Raw genomic sequence first — 14,806 nt, 5'->3', positions numbered from 1 at the left:
AACTGTAATTTTTTAAAAACCTATTTTTAATGATAGTTTTTAAATGTTTTAACCTCCCTTGTAGCTCACCACGCCACCAGAGGTAGTAGGAAAGAAAGCATACAGGGTGTGAAGGGGGAAGTGAACCTGTTTAGAAAGGCTCTTTGGAGCAACTCCTGTCTGTGGTTGCCTGGAAATCAACAGTTCAGTCCACAGGTTAGCGGCCACAGCTCAATCTACTCGCAAACACTTCACAGACACAACAGCAGTCCAGTTCAGTAGAGTCAGGTTAACAACAGCTATGACACAACCTAGCAGAGATAGCCAGCCTCAACTTGAGTCAGCAGGAGGGACCAACAGGGACACCAGGAGAAGTTCTCAGCTGTGCCTCTCTCAGGGAAGTGGAGATCAGAGACCCACAAGCATTGCACAGCTAGCTGTACCTGCAAGCCAAGCTCTGTCTCCGTCACTCCATGGAGTCCTCTTTATACCCTCCAAACATCACGTGTCCTCCACGTGCCTGGCCTCAGCACGTGCATCTGTCTCAGCTGACATCACTCGGCCAATCAGCCAAAGTCCATGGAAGTGGCAAGAAGCCGCAGCACACCACCATAAGTTTTTTGGTGTTTCTCTCTATGGAGTCTGGACAAATGCAGCTCAACCACACAGTGTAAGGCAGGCCAATACATGCATGTTGTTAGCAAAGAATCCTTCATCACGTGTCCTTTCACGTGCTTGCTTTAGCAGAACATCCTTTCACCTGTGTCTGGTTCAGCTAAACGGTCGGTCGTTTACATGTTTGCCCCAGCAAAACACCATCCAACCAACTTTCCAAAGAACTCTTCAGTTTCTACTTCATGTACTTTTCCTTTATGTTCTTTTATTATTTACTCCCTAAGGTATGCTATGATCTCTACACACACACACACACACACACACACACACAACACACTAAATGAATGAATGAATAAATGATGAATGAATGAATGTAAAGAAAAAAATTTAGTATCTCATTTACAAGAATCTTGGAGATCTCAAATACCAATAACTAAGAACATAACCACTTCCTCAGGTTGCTCTGGACACAAAGTTTAAATGGTAACTATAAAGTTTTTAAATAAATTTTTATAACTAAAAGAAAAAAATTCCACTGACATTTGTCTTTCTGGAAAATTCCAGAATGTAAAAAAGAAAAAAAATATTTATGGGTAATTTGCTCTGTGTGTCTCTGTGTGTGTATGACAGAGAGAGAGAAAGAGAGAGAGAGAGAGAGAGAGAGAGAGAGAGAGAGAGAGAGAGAGAGACAGACAGACAGACAGACAGACAGACAGACAGACAGACAAAGACTGGGTCTCACTTAGCCCAGGCTAGCCTTGAACTCCTAACACACCTCTGTTGAGTGATTTGCTTTTAAGTGTGAAAATTCATTATGCAGTTTTACCAAAGAGGCATTTAGACATTCTTCATCTTTGTCACCAACATTTCCCATCCCATCACCCTGACACCAATGAATGTTCAATGGACAAAGCAAAGCAGATAAGGGAAATCCCCCATAGGGCCCAACCAACACCTACCAACGTTTCCTAAGTCTTGAAACATCATCTTCCAGTAAGACATCCTAAAATTAGCCTCATGTAGCTGACATCTCAAAGCATCTGATATTACAGTACATGATGAGACCAAGTAGATCTAGGCTGCTAGAGCAGACATTTGCACAGAGAAAACTCAAGGCATTTCTAACTGAGGTCTTAGGGCAGCACTCAAACTGGCTTGGAGTTCCTTTGCATGGGTAAAGCAACAGAGGCAGCTAACCAGGCAATGGCCAGTATTCCCCTTACATAGCATTTTCATAGATGGCAAGACATTTTTGTCAGAATAGTCCAAACAACAAAAGGGTAATGAGATCTAAGAAGCTCCAAGAACTTCACATTTATAAACACTGTACCCTTCCACTTCTCCAAGGGTTAACCCTATGAGGTGTGATGGGCAGCGTCTTTACCCTACAAATGCACCCTTGCCAAGAGGAAATGACATCACTGTCAGGCAGTTTACACCTTTCTCCTGAGGCAGGGTTTGGAAACTAATGTCTCTTTAATCCCAGCAATCAGGAGTGCTGAGGCAGGGAAGGCTGGCCTGAGTTCCAGGCCTGGCCTAGGCCACCCAGGGACATGTGGTGCAGAACAACTGAACCGAGAAAGCCGTAGCAACTGGACACTTTTCACAAAGACCTAGAATGGCTGCTGGTTTCCAGAGCACCAGATTACACTGTAGCTGCATCTCCCTCTGAACAGTTACCAGCACTAACTGCTCAGTAGGAAACACATAGCAAGAAACAGGAAAGTTCAGAAATGGATGTGGAAGACTACACTGAGCCTAGGGAATGTGGCAGGTCCTGGTAGGTCACCATTTTGGTTTCTCCATCAGTGAGAAGTTAACTATCATCCATCAGTGCCCACCATAATCCAGCACTCAGGGACCAGAGAGAAGATGAAGTGGTTAAGAACACTTGCTGTCCACCAGAGGATCTGAGTTCAGTTTCCAATACCCACATAAGGAGGCTCACCACCTCTAACTGCAATGTCCTCTTCTGGCCTCCATAGGTACCAGGCCAGCAGGCGTGCATGCAGGCAGTCACACATACACATAAAAACAAATAAATAATCTTTAGAGAGGAAGGGGACTTAGAGAAGAGTTCTGCCCCCCTCAAACAAGTAAATAAATATTTTTGGAGCTCCCTTGTTAGTTTTATCATTAACAATACCACTTGGGGACAGGGTAGGAAACCATAGGATAAAGAGGTTTAGTGTCTTAGGCAGGAAGATACAAGGGTGGGTCAAATCTCAACCTGTACTTACACCATCCAATAAGCTTGACTCACTACATACCACTTGCTTCAGGGAGTCCCCTAAACAGGGAAGGGAACCATCACTAGAAAAATTTGTGATGCTGATGTTATAGAAATAATAATAATTCTCTCTCTCTCTCTCTCTCTCTCTCTCTCTCTCTCTCTCTCTCTCTCTCTCTCTCTCCTCTTACACACACACACACACACACACAGAGCCTAGTTGCCAGCTATTCTTCAGACCGATGAACTGAGGTCTAGCCACAGTGTACAAATTCCAAGAGCACTGGTTTCCCACATAACTGCACATCCGAAGAGAAAGGCTGCCAAACTGACAATCTGGCCCAACGATTCCATTTCACAGACATACCCACTTCTGATAAAGGTTATTGTTTGTATTCCTAGAAATCATTGTCTCTGCTTAGGAGATGAAGCAGCAAATAAAACTGGCTATGAGGGTATACACTCGTAGGCGCAGCACTCAGGAGGTAGAGGCAGAAGCAATAGAAGTTCAGAGTCATCCTTGGCTACATAGAGTTTAAGGCCAGCCAGGGTTACAAGAGACCATGTCTTAAAAACCAAACCAAAACACCACACACAACAAACAATAACCATAGCAATAAAACTAGGAATTCTTGCTCTCTGTCTCTGTCTGTCTACATAAGACGCACATATATCTTATGAGCCCAGGCTGACGTCAAACTTTCTATGTATCTTAGGATGACCCTGATCCTTGATCCTCCTCCTTCCTCAGTGCAAAGATTACCAACATGGGCCACCACACCCAGTTTGTGCAGTACAGGTAGGGAATCAGACCCACACCATTGTGTATGATGGGCAAGCGCTCCCAGCATGATGTTCTGAAATTACAAATACATTGACATTAAGTTTCATAAATTTGGAGAAAAGCAAGGAGTGTCATAAAAAATTCCCCTCTAGAGTTCCTCAGATCTTACTGAGACATGACATTATTTACAAACAAATGGTCCTCTCACTTTAAAAGTCTGCCTTATAAAGCACACACCATATCTTGTCAGATGAAGCACATTAAAGCTGCTGACAGGCTAATATGCTACAAAAAAAAAAATCTGGCCAATTTTCAAATTTTTTATGCTTCAAGAATTTCACCTGCTAGTGTATTTATCTTTTTATGTCTTATTTGATGTTTAAAATCTTAAGAATATATTTTTCTGTAGAAGCCAACCCAAGTCAAATAGAGTATGTGCGGTTTCGGGTAACATGATACTGACACAGACCTTTCTGCAGAGGAAAGGAAGTGATCGTGGGAGGGTCACAAGAGGGGGGACATCAGGGATGCCCCATCCAGTGCCAGGTAAGATCACAAAACACTTACCTGTGCTGGGGTCAGCTCGGATAATTGCAATCGACGTCTAGAAATGGGGTTATGAATATAATTATCGTGAAGCAGCAATTGGGCAATCACAAGCTAATTAAGCCCACTGACTAGATTATCTTGTTTTCCCTCTAATAATCACATAACATTTAACACTTGCTAATTTCAGGACCTATGGGTGATGTTCATTCATGACTAACAAGCTGCAGCCACCGGTCAGAAAGAAAACACATCAGGACACAGGGCACCAAGTCAACCACAGAGCAGGGATGGATCTCATGACCATCCAACATCTGTTTTTCAGCACTTCTCCACTTCTCAGCTCCACTAAATTACTAATTGGAGGCAAGGCCATGGGGCTGAAAGACTTACTGAACTTCCAAGTGGTTAGAAGAACAGAACTCTTGCTTTCTGGAAAGCACCCTGGCTCCTGTTATCCATGTAATGTGCTTTTTCTTTTTTTAATGGTAAGGTTGATTCTGTCTTTGAAAACGAGGTTTTCTTTTCTTTTTATTCACCAAGATAATCGCTAGTTCCTCTGCCAGGCTTGAGTATATAAACTTTACCCTTTTGCCTCCTTCACACATGTCCCTAAGCCCCCATCTCTCCTTGTAGTACATGTTGAGCATGCTCACAAACTAAACATCTTATGTCCATGGCATCCAGAAATGCATTGACCCAATTCACCTTGCTTTCTTCAAAGCAGTTCCTGAAGGAAGCCTGGGTGGGCTCCTCTCCAAAGAATTGAAAAGACCAAAGAAGTAAGTTGACTGAAGACTGGTCTGTGAGGTAGGCTGATGTGGGACACAGTCTATGTTGCAGCTGAGTCCCAAGTCCTCTCAATTAGAAACTCTCCTAAAAGACTCAGATGTCCTGCTATAATTTACTTTACTCTCTTCCAGGGTCTCTCAACATAACCCTGGCTGTCCTGGAACTCACGATGTAGACCAGGCTGGCCCTGAACTCACAGATATCCACCAGCCTCTCTGCCTTCTGAGTGCTGCATCTCAACGTTCTTTATCCAAGCAAACAGTCATTTGAGAACTGGGAATGTAGCTCTGTGGTGATGTTCCTCTCTACCATGTGCAATACCCAACACAACGCAAAGGAAAGGGGAATAATGTCTTGGTTAAGGGTGACCAGTATTAATTATTAATACTGGTTAACATTAATGATGTAAAAAAATGGCCTTTCCTCGTGAACTTTAGAAGTAGGGTGTATGTTTACTCTTCTACCGAAGTTGTGGCTGTGTGTCTGTCGGACACTATAGTTCTGATAAGCAGAGCCACAGTGAAGACATCATAAAATGATCACTAGTTATTTGGGGGCTGATGACACCAGTCAGCCATTAGTGTCCAACAGCTCATCTCACAGAACATCCACAGTCCTGATTATGTTGGAAGTGTGTGGCTGCCTCCATCTCCATAAGGACAGTCACTCACTCTGTGAAGAATACCTGTGGTCACCTATTAACAGTAGCTTCTGTACTGTATGGGAACAGTTCAAGAGGAGACAAATAAGACCAGAACATTCACTGTATCTCTATGGTCTATGTAGAGAATATGGTGACTACTAGGAAGGGGAACAGGGAGGAACAGTACCCATATGTTTAAGAGAATCGGCCCCATTCACAAATGATCATTTGCTAACTCTCAAATGTGTACACATGTAAATGATTACAATATTCTGGTAACCAAAGCCAATATCGAGCATTGATATTTCCAAAAGGGACCTTAAGAGACAGACGTCTGTCATAAGTACTTTAATGAGTTTGATACAGTTTAAAAATGTGTACTCCCCCAAATGGCTCCTACGAGGTCTCTCAAAAAGAAGACAAAGGGGGCGCTCTTGGTAAAATGCTTTCTCAACTTATTGGAATGGGCTGCCTCCTTCCTCTTAACCAATACATTACAATCAATCAATTTTCCATTATGTGCAGATTCCCTTCCAGAGCACAAAGACTCCTGGCTACTAGAGGAGACAGAGCATCAGTAACACAAGCTATTAGCACATAGGTCAGGTCCTATCAGCAGAGAGCCAAGGCTTTGAGGGAAGGTACCTCTCACGTGAACTCTGGCTCCCTTACTTCTTAGCTCATGACCCTGGGCAAATTATTTCCCTAACCCTTGGTTTCTTCCACCACATGAACAATCCCTGGTTCATACTAAATGTTAAACAAACGTTACCTGGTATTAATATCAACTGTGAGCCCATCCAGGAGGGAAATAGCATTTTGAAGGTTTACATGGTATTCCTGTGCAGAATAGGAGTTGGCAGAATTTTTTGATGATGCAATCATATTTACCTGGTGTCGTTTTCACTCAATATTAGGACAGACAACGTTCAGCTCACAGCTGAAAGAGGAGAAGCTTTTTTGTAGCTGAACTCTGACATTCAAGTGAAAATCCCCTCCTTATAAACACTCCCCTCCCAGTTACTACTGTTAAATACAAATTAACCATCTTCAGAGACTATTCAAGATTGAAACATGGGAAAAAAAAGAGAGAGAGAGATTCTGGTGGGTAAGTGATTATGTGAAACCTTTTCCATGATCTCTAGCTGCTGTCTACCTTAAGATGGCTTGAGTCTGTAGTCCAGAGTTCACGTCTTGCCATAACTGAAGAACTCCTAGATGAGGCCCATGACTACCTCCACTGAATGACTGTTGCTCAGCTGCTCATTAATTCTTCATAACACAAAGGGATGATGTAACCAGGGATGAGAATGGCTAAATATCTTGCACCTCCATGGCCTGGTTCAGGATTTTAAAATGCTGGGAGTAGACTGGTTCATTAGCCTGTGATGAATCAAATGGTTTAAACCCCCAAACTGGACACCAGGCAGTGGTCATGGTCCCTTCTTTTCCTCTCTGAAATAAGCAGGTCTTTGTTTTTCATTCCTTCTGCAACCCAGAGCGTGGGCTGAGAAGTGCTATGGATAACCTTAGCGGACTATCACATTTTCTGCCCATCAATAATGCAGCTATTCGCTACAGGGCTCTAGTCTCGGCATCATTCATTTTCCAGGAAAATCTGCAGCAAGCCTACTTAACCAGTTCCCTCAAGTTTCCACCTGCCCTTTATCAAAAAGGCTTCAAGTGTAACCCAGAAGTCTCATGAACCGTCTTCAGGGCCCAACTCTAGGTTATTTTGTTCCCAATTGAAAGTTACTAAAGAGAGTGTGTGTCTTAGCCGTTGCTCTTCATATTTCACATGCAATGGGTACCAAATTACCAGGTCTTTCTCTGCCTGCCTTATTGTTTTCTTAAGAGCAATGCCTCACTTCCCAGTGGACAATCCTCTTCTATTTTGACTTGTCAATTACTCCCCTGCCTCACTTCTTTTCCCTTTCCCATCCAAGCAGGCTCTCTTTCCCAGCAAATTTCCACCATATAATTACAGCGATGCTTTAGCCTACTTTTCTGTTAGCTTAACAACCCTGTCTATTTTCTACTTGTGCTGATGCTACTGTTTGCTTTTCTGACGGGCTAATCCATGTATCCTTTCAAGGCCTAACTTCCCCTACCATGATAGCAGCTGGAGCTCTAATTCACAGGTACCTTCCAAAGCTTTTCATTAGCAACAGAAATGAGATGGTTTAGAAACCCATTTCTTAATCTGCAGGTGAGTACTGGAACCTTTGTGCCGCACACATCTTTCAAGCATCCCACATTGTGCCACTGCACAATTCTTTTCTGAGTAATAAGGTCCAGTGTGATAGGCACATTTGCAGTGTTAACAGGGAGAATGTGCCCTCTGAGGTAACTGGCTTCCAACCCTCCAGCCCACCCCACCCCCCAATCCCTGCCTTTAGCATTTTCCAGCTCAAGAGAGAAGCACTCAACAGACGTGAGAAAAACTGAGGAATGATGGCTCTGCCTTCTTACACCTGCCCAGGGAAGAGAAGAGAAAACCAGAGGGCCTTAGCTTGTGTTCTGGTTCAACTGGCCAGACGAGGGCTTAGGGAGTGAGTGTGGCCTTTCCCAGCTGGGCTCTGTGGCAGATAAGCCTCTCCACAAATCCTGGGCTTAATTACTTCTGACACAGTCGTCCTACCTGGGCCTCCAGCTCCTTTTATGCTCTAACCAATATGAATCCAAGGTAAGTCTCTGCTTACTCACCTGGGGCAAATGCTTACATCCCTTCTAAGTGATCCTAACACATTTAATGAGGATCCGCTGGGTCCTGGGAACTGTTTCTTCATTTTCCTTTCAGGGATTCTATTCAAAGTCTCCTCCAATGCCTAGCAAATAACTTTCTGAATCACACAGTCCTCGTCTTCAAATATTTCTTTAAACAAGTAAAAACCCTCCTGATCCCTTCTCCCTATGAGCAGGTTCTACCCTTTGAGTGAGGTTGGGTTCAAGTGTGGAGAGGTACAGCATTAAGCATCATATAACTATCAAGAGGCAACAGGCAGTGATCTGAACAAGCAAACACATGAAGGAAAGGAAATCAATACCAAAACACCCATGGGCTTAGCATGAAAAGGAACCTGCCCTCCAACCTTCCAAGAATAACTCAAGAAGAAATGTGTCCAGCTAAGAATTAGGAAAGAAAGCTTTGAAGACCTCAAGCAAGATGCTCCCTGGAAGAGAGAGGACAGTAGCTGCATCTTCTCCTACCACATCACTCTACCCACCCAACTGCCCCAATAATCAACTTTGCGGTGAAGCCACCCATCTGAAGACTTCCCAAATCTTAGGGTGCAGAGGACCATGGTCCTTGGCAAGAAAAATCAATTTTATGAGAGCATGTCCAAGCAAGAACTGTAAATCCAAATCACTTGTGATGGATTTCTCATTAATCAGTTGGATGGTGCAAGGGGGACAGGAATTCAGAAGAGCTTCCTAGTAAGCTACGAGTTCCATCTAGGTTCATAAAAGTCCACTTTGTTGTATTTGGAAACTTCTCCTGGGTCTCATAAATCCAGGAGACAGTTCAACTCTGATTATCTTCTTTCCAATGTCCCCGCTTCCCCAACCCTAAACTTTTTTCTTCTTCCTTTAGCCCTGGCATGCAAACCATGCTGTTTTAACTACTTTCCTGTTCTCCCAGTTCTTCTGGAACATTTTATTTTCGACAGTCAACTCATTTGGAGGAGTGCCACACTGAGGTTCAACTGTTTACAGCATTAACTGTGTTTCTGCCAGAAGTCCCGGATCCAGTACTACCATCTCCCGCTGCCTCGGAGATTAAGAATTTATGCATTTGCTTGAAAGAAGCTTAGAAAATGTGGAAACTTCCAAACATCACTCTTCTTCCTTACAAAATTGCTTGTGCCTGTCCAAGAGGAGACAGACATGGAAACTCATCTCACCCTTTCCAAAGTACTCTGCCCAAGTCATTTGAATGAAGACTGCCTGTTTACTGAAGAGATGGGCAACAGCCACTGATCTGCAAGATAGAATTAGGATTCAAAACCACACATAGAAATCATTCTTTTTTTTTTTTTTTTGAATGAATAGCAAATACTAGAAATTCACCAGCTATGACTGGATTTCACTTCTTGACCATTCATCAATATTACAAAATGGCATGTCTGAAAGCAGCCAATTTGAATTTGCACCCTGTTGCAAAACAGAGCCTCAGAGTCCAATTGTGGACACTTTTGCAAGTTGCAATAGACCCAGACAAATTTCCAAAGAAGGGCATTTGAAAAGCATTTCTAAGCCTTGGGTGGTAGAACTAGAGAGGAAAACAGAAAACTTAAAAAGAAAAATACAGCTAACAACTCAGCAGCTAAAGGTTCACCCTCAAAATGGGTCTCTGCATCCGTGAGTAGAATACCTCAGCTGCAAACCCCGACCTGTTAAATCCAACTAACACCAACACCACCAACAGGAGATTCATGCTCCTGTCCTAAAGAGTTAGCAGGACTGCAGAGTTCCTCCGAGTTGGGCCTGGAGAGGACAGTTATTGCACAACTACCACCACCAAAGCCTGTTGGGGTGGTAGAAAGGGCAGCAGGCTGCAGTGATCCAACCTGCCCTGTGCCCTAGCTAGGCCAGGCTTTGTCACACCTGAACTTTCTGACCTTCTGGAAGACACTTCATGCCCATGTGCCAGTTTCCTCTTGGGCAAAATGAGGGTGATGAAGGGTATCTGAGGTATAAAAAATATCTAAGGTATAAACAAAATACCCAACTTCTAACCTGTCTGATGAGTATTAACTCCTTAATAGTCTTCACTTAAAATGTTAAGTGTCAATTTTTAGTGACTTTGATGTTAGTTTCTTCTTGAGAAATAATTTTTTTCCCTGTCACTCCAAACTCCTCAGTTTATAGTCTCCCCTACAGTTCTTTAAGATTCCACAAAATGCCTCTTTTCCTTTCTTTCTTATTATTTTAAGCAACCTTCCCCAAACTGAGACTTGTGCTATTAAAAGAGCTTAGAGCTTCCCATTTCCTTGCTAGGGCTAAAATTAAACTGTCCATTCCTTAGGGCCCCACATAACATCTGCCAGATGTCTTGGCATATCACACAAGGAGAGGGGAATTTTCTTTTAGCATTATCTATTCTCTTCTCTGTTTTCTCATAATCAATTAATAGGTCACCAACACTCAGATAGTGTTTCTCTCAAAGCCATCAACTTCAGAAGCACAGGACTATACACAAGCTACTCTCACAAATATGTGCACATTTCACCTGGCAAATGTCTCGGTTTACTGAATTTTGTCTGTAGACCAGGGAAACATTCCCTCCCCTCTTCTCCCCTCCTTTCCTGGAACCACAAAAGTTCTGGGGACTGAACTTAGGACATCTGTCTACCACAGAGCTACAGCCCTAGCTCTCACCCCAACTTCTTTTGAATCTGTAGTTTTCATCTAGTTTCAGACACACAGTCTCGGCCATGTAAATCTTCCAAGATTTGGATTAGTTGCCTATTTGCTTCTTAATCCACGCCTGTGACACTATGAAACAGCACTTTGCTTCTCCAGCTCCTCTGTTCCCAACTTAGAATACTCAACCCAGACCCACGAATTCTCCTTTGTGTAACACAGTGAACTGTAAGCCTGAAAGATACACATACCACAAAGATAAAGGTGACCTTACCTAAAACTCTCAACATCAGGAATAACTAAAGGAAGACTAGACTCTCAACCACACATGAAACAAGACTCATGCTCAAAGCTACTGTACACTTCCCTTTTTTGAAGAAAACTGACCACAAGTGCTCCAAAGCTCATTAATAAAGTTGAATCCCTACTTCCTACTGTCTTCCAACAGACACATTAGAGAAAATAGACATGGATTTTTTCCCCCCACCTAAAAGTTGTCTCCAGTATTGGTAGGGTTGGGGTAGAATAAGAAGGGTTTTAAGGGAATGAGGTCAATAGATCATATATAAAGTCAAGAAAAGAAATATTAGTGAACTATGATGACCTAACAGCTATCTCTTGTATGGCAGAAATTATCCTCATGGACTTGATGCCTCACATCAAAAATGATCTCTGAGCTCTGACAGCAAATGAGAATGTTCAACCTGATAGTTTTTTATTCCTTTCATGATGCTTAATCCAAAGTGCTTTTCTCAATTCAAGTGTGTTGATCTAGAAAAAAATTTAAGAAACCATGTCCTTAAAAAGGTTATAGGACATCCCATATCGATTAAAGAAAAAGCACGTGCAAGTGTCTTTTAGAATATCAGAATATATTCTCAAACTCCAAATGCCTATTAGGTACCTCACTCTCCTTATTCCCAATTTCCAGATACATTCAACTTTAACACTATCTGAGAAGACACTAAATCATTTGATTTCCAAGCAAAAAAATGTAGTGAGGCAGGTTCTATAGTGACTGGCATTTTTTCATAACCCCCCCACACTAAAACAAATTAATCACTTACCCCAATATTAACACCCATAAAAAGATATCACGAAAGTTTGTTTCAAGATCAACATATTTATGTTTATATAAACACAAGGTAATTAGATGCAAAATTATCTGATAATTACTAGCCCAAATAACTAACTACAGCATTTAAACTTCCAAGCTGAATATGTAGCATTCATATACGCATTACCAAACTTAATATAATACAACAACTTAAAAACCAAAGCAATCCAGTCAAAGATAACATTTTCAAATGAAAATTAAAAGGTCTGATTCCAGGCAAGAATTTTTTTTCTAAGTACTCTTGGAGAAGCCCAGGACTTTAATAAGGGGGCAAAGATCTGAACATCATATTTTTAAATGAGTATACACATCAACTGAAAACCATACATCTTCATCTGTACAAACAGGGTTTTACTTCATTGACCATGGACAATTATCAGCTAAAGAGCCATGTATTTCCCTGTCTCCCTTCACACCCCTCTGAAGAACAATAACCCTCAATTAATGACACAACAGTTTGGTTTGAAAAATGTGATGTTGTCATATACAGCATTGTGCATTTACTGAGTGACACTGCTACCAGCTCCTCAACAGAATATAATTACATCTGGAATCAAAAACCACTTCAATATGCACAAAAACACTGTAGACAGAAGGAACTTTTCGTTCAAAAATCTGACACATAATGAGAAAGCAAAGCAAGAAAAAGGCTGGTGTCAGTGGCTCACCAATGTGTTCCTTATTTCTGTTGAAGCTGGTACCTTTCTGCATTTCTCCTTAGTTGGAAGCAAGGTCCAATTAGCCCCCTTAGAATCTGTTAATTGGTTCTGAACCTCCTCCAAGTTTTCATCCCTCTGTGAAATGTTCCTCACCTATCTTCAATAGGCCATGTAAAATTCTTCCAACATCTTCCCTCATCCTCAAGATGGCTACCTTAGCTAATGGAAAAGCAACATCTCCATGGTTGGCTTTTGTAAATCCTTAAAGCGTTTCAAAATTCAGTTCTTTCCTAGGGTCAATTACATACAATCTCTAGAACTAATCTGTGAAGGGCTCCACATCAATGTGTATGTGCTAAGGCAGGACTGGCTCCTGTTCTCAAACCATCCTCACAAAATGTCTTCCTACAAGATAAATAAATTCCTCCAATTAAAAAGGTTAAGATACCTGGACATCAGGTTTTCTCAACTGACACCATTTGTTTCCATAGTGACATTGTTAAGACGACATAGTGATATTTCTGAAGATTTACAGTACTGGAGAACACAGGAGGGGGGAAAACCCAGCAGAAGGAAAGGGAAGAGGAGAGACAAAGGAAGCAGGAAGGCCTAACACGGATGGAACGAGCAGCCTGGAGAGGCATGGAGAACCTGAAGAAACTGCCAGGCTGAAGGGTTCCTCTGAGATCTGGAAGGAACATATTCTATTTTTTCTGGCAGAAATCAACCCAAGCCAGACAATAAAGTCTTGCAATGCATCAGACTGGTGATAACCAAGCCCCAGAACTCGAAAGAGGAAAGGGGGGGAAGGCTCAGCTGAAGGCCACCAACCAACCTCATACTGAGAAAATAACATTTCCTGGAGACATTCAGGGGACTTAAAGCAGCTGAAAGTTATGAGAAGATCTCTGTGGAAATGTTTGAAGGTTTTGCCTTGCCTTTCCTGAAAGAGGTCAAAAACCCTTCAGGTCCACTCCAAAGGAGAGAGAAAAAAAAAATCCCAAAAGTTTACTTTAAAATGGAAACACATATCTCAGTAACTTGTGAAGGCACTGCTTGGGTGGGAGAAAAAAATCTGAGGAACCCTTGAAAGCCTTAATTTCCTTACTTAATGAATAGATAGTGAGGAACCACCACAAGGTCTCCCTCTGGAGAGGGAGAAAGAGTAGGCAGGCATGCCTACTCCTTCAGCCATCACCAACAGAGCTTCAAAATGGAGACATCCATAATTTTATAAACACTTCTCATCTAAGCTTTGTCTCCTGGAAGCCCGCTCTCCTCCATTTTCTGGTGGAGTTACAATATGACAAGGATTACCTGACTCAGTTCCCAGCTCTCAACCCAACTAGTCACTTCCTCCCCAAACCTGCATGCAACCTCCAGAACAAAACCAAACCAAGCCAAACAGCCAACGCAGTCACTCAGACACAGCCCCCGGGAGCCCTGGAGAAAGCCCCCACTGGTTGGTCTTTCCCCATCCCAGGCGCATGCTTAAAAATGAAACTTTTTTCTTTTCTTTTCTCTCTTCTTCTTCTTCTTCTTTTTTTTTTTTTTTTTTTTTTTTTTTTTTTTTTTTTTAAGGTTGGGGAGGAATATAAATGAAGCTCCAGGCAACCTCCTCCCCTCCCTCTCTGTAGGTTAGGAGCTACAATGAAAAGAAAACCAGGGTTCCTTCAGGAATGGTGAACAGCCTGGAGAATGAACGTGAGAAGGAGCTTTGTGTTTTGGAGTCTGGACTGGAACCAAAGCAGACAGCTTGCAAATGGAGGACAGGGAGATAAAGAAAGGGAAAGAGAGGGGCTGCTCCAATGGGGGGGGGCGGCTGAGGCTTCCCCTGTGCCTGGAGGGAGGGCAGACCCCTGGGAACCACACCAGGAGAGCCCCCCCCACCCCCACTCCAGGCCCCTGCCTTCCTTTCTCCCAGCCTCAGAGGAGTGTGTGTAATGGCTTCTCTCCTCTCTAGAAACCGTTGTCCTCCTGCAACCGACGCTTCTGAACCTTCAGCCTGGAGACAGCTCCTCAGCTGTCCCTCAACCTGCGCCCCCACTCGGCAAGCAGCCCCCCCCCCCCCCCC

At 42.8% G+C, this 14,806-nt stretch overlaps 1 protein-coding gene across 6 annotated transcripts in view; it reads right to left on the bottom strand.

The window, feature by feature from the left end:
- The window catches only part of Znf462 (zinc finger protein 462), a 141,205-nt gene that overhangs the window by 122,261 nt on the left and 4,138 nt on the right, over window positions 1-14,806 (bottom strand). The gene's annotated exons all lie outside the window — the stretch shown is intronic.

This window comes from Mastomys coucha, unplaced genomic scaffold (genome assembly GCF_008632895.1).
Source record: "Mastomys coucha isolate ucsf_1 unplaced genomic scaffold, UCSF_Mcou_1 pScaffold18, whole genome shotgun sequence".
NCBI lineage: Eukaryota > Metazoa > Chordata > Mammalia > Rodentia > Muridae > Mastomys > Mastomys coucha.
The sequence above is the reverse complement of the archived record's forward strand: the minus strand, read 5'-3'. Positions and strand labels throughout refer to the sequence as shown.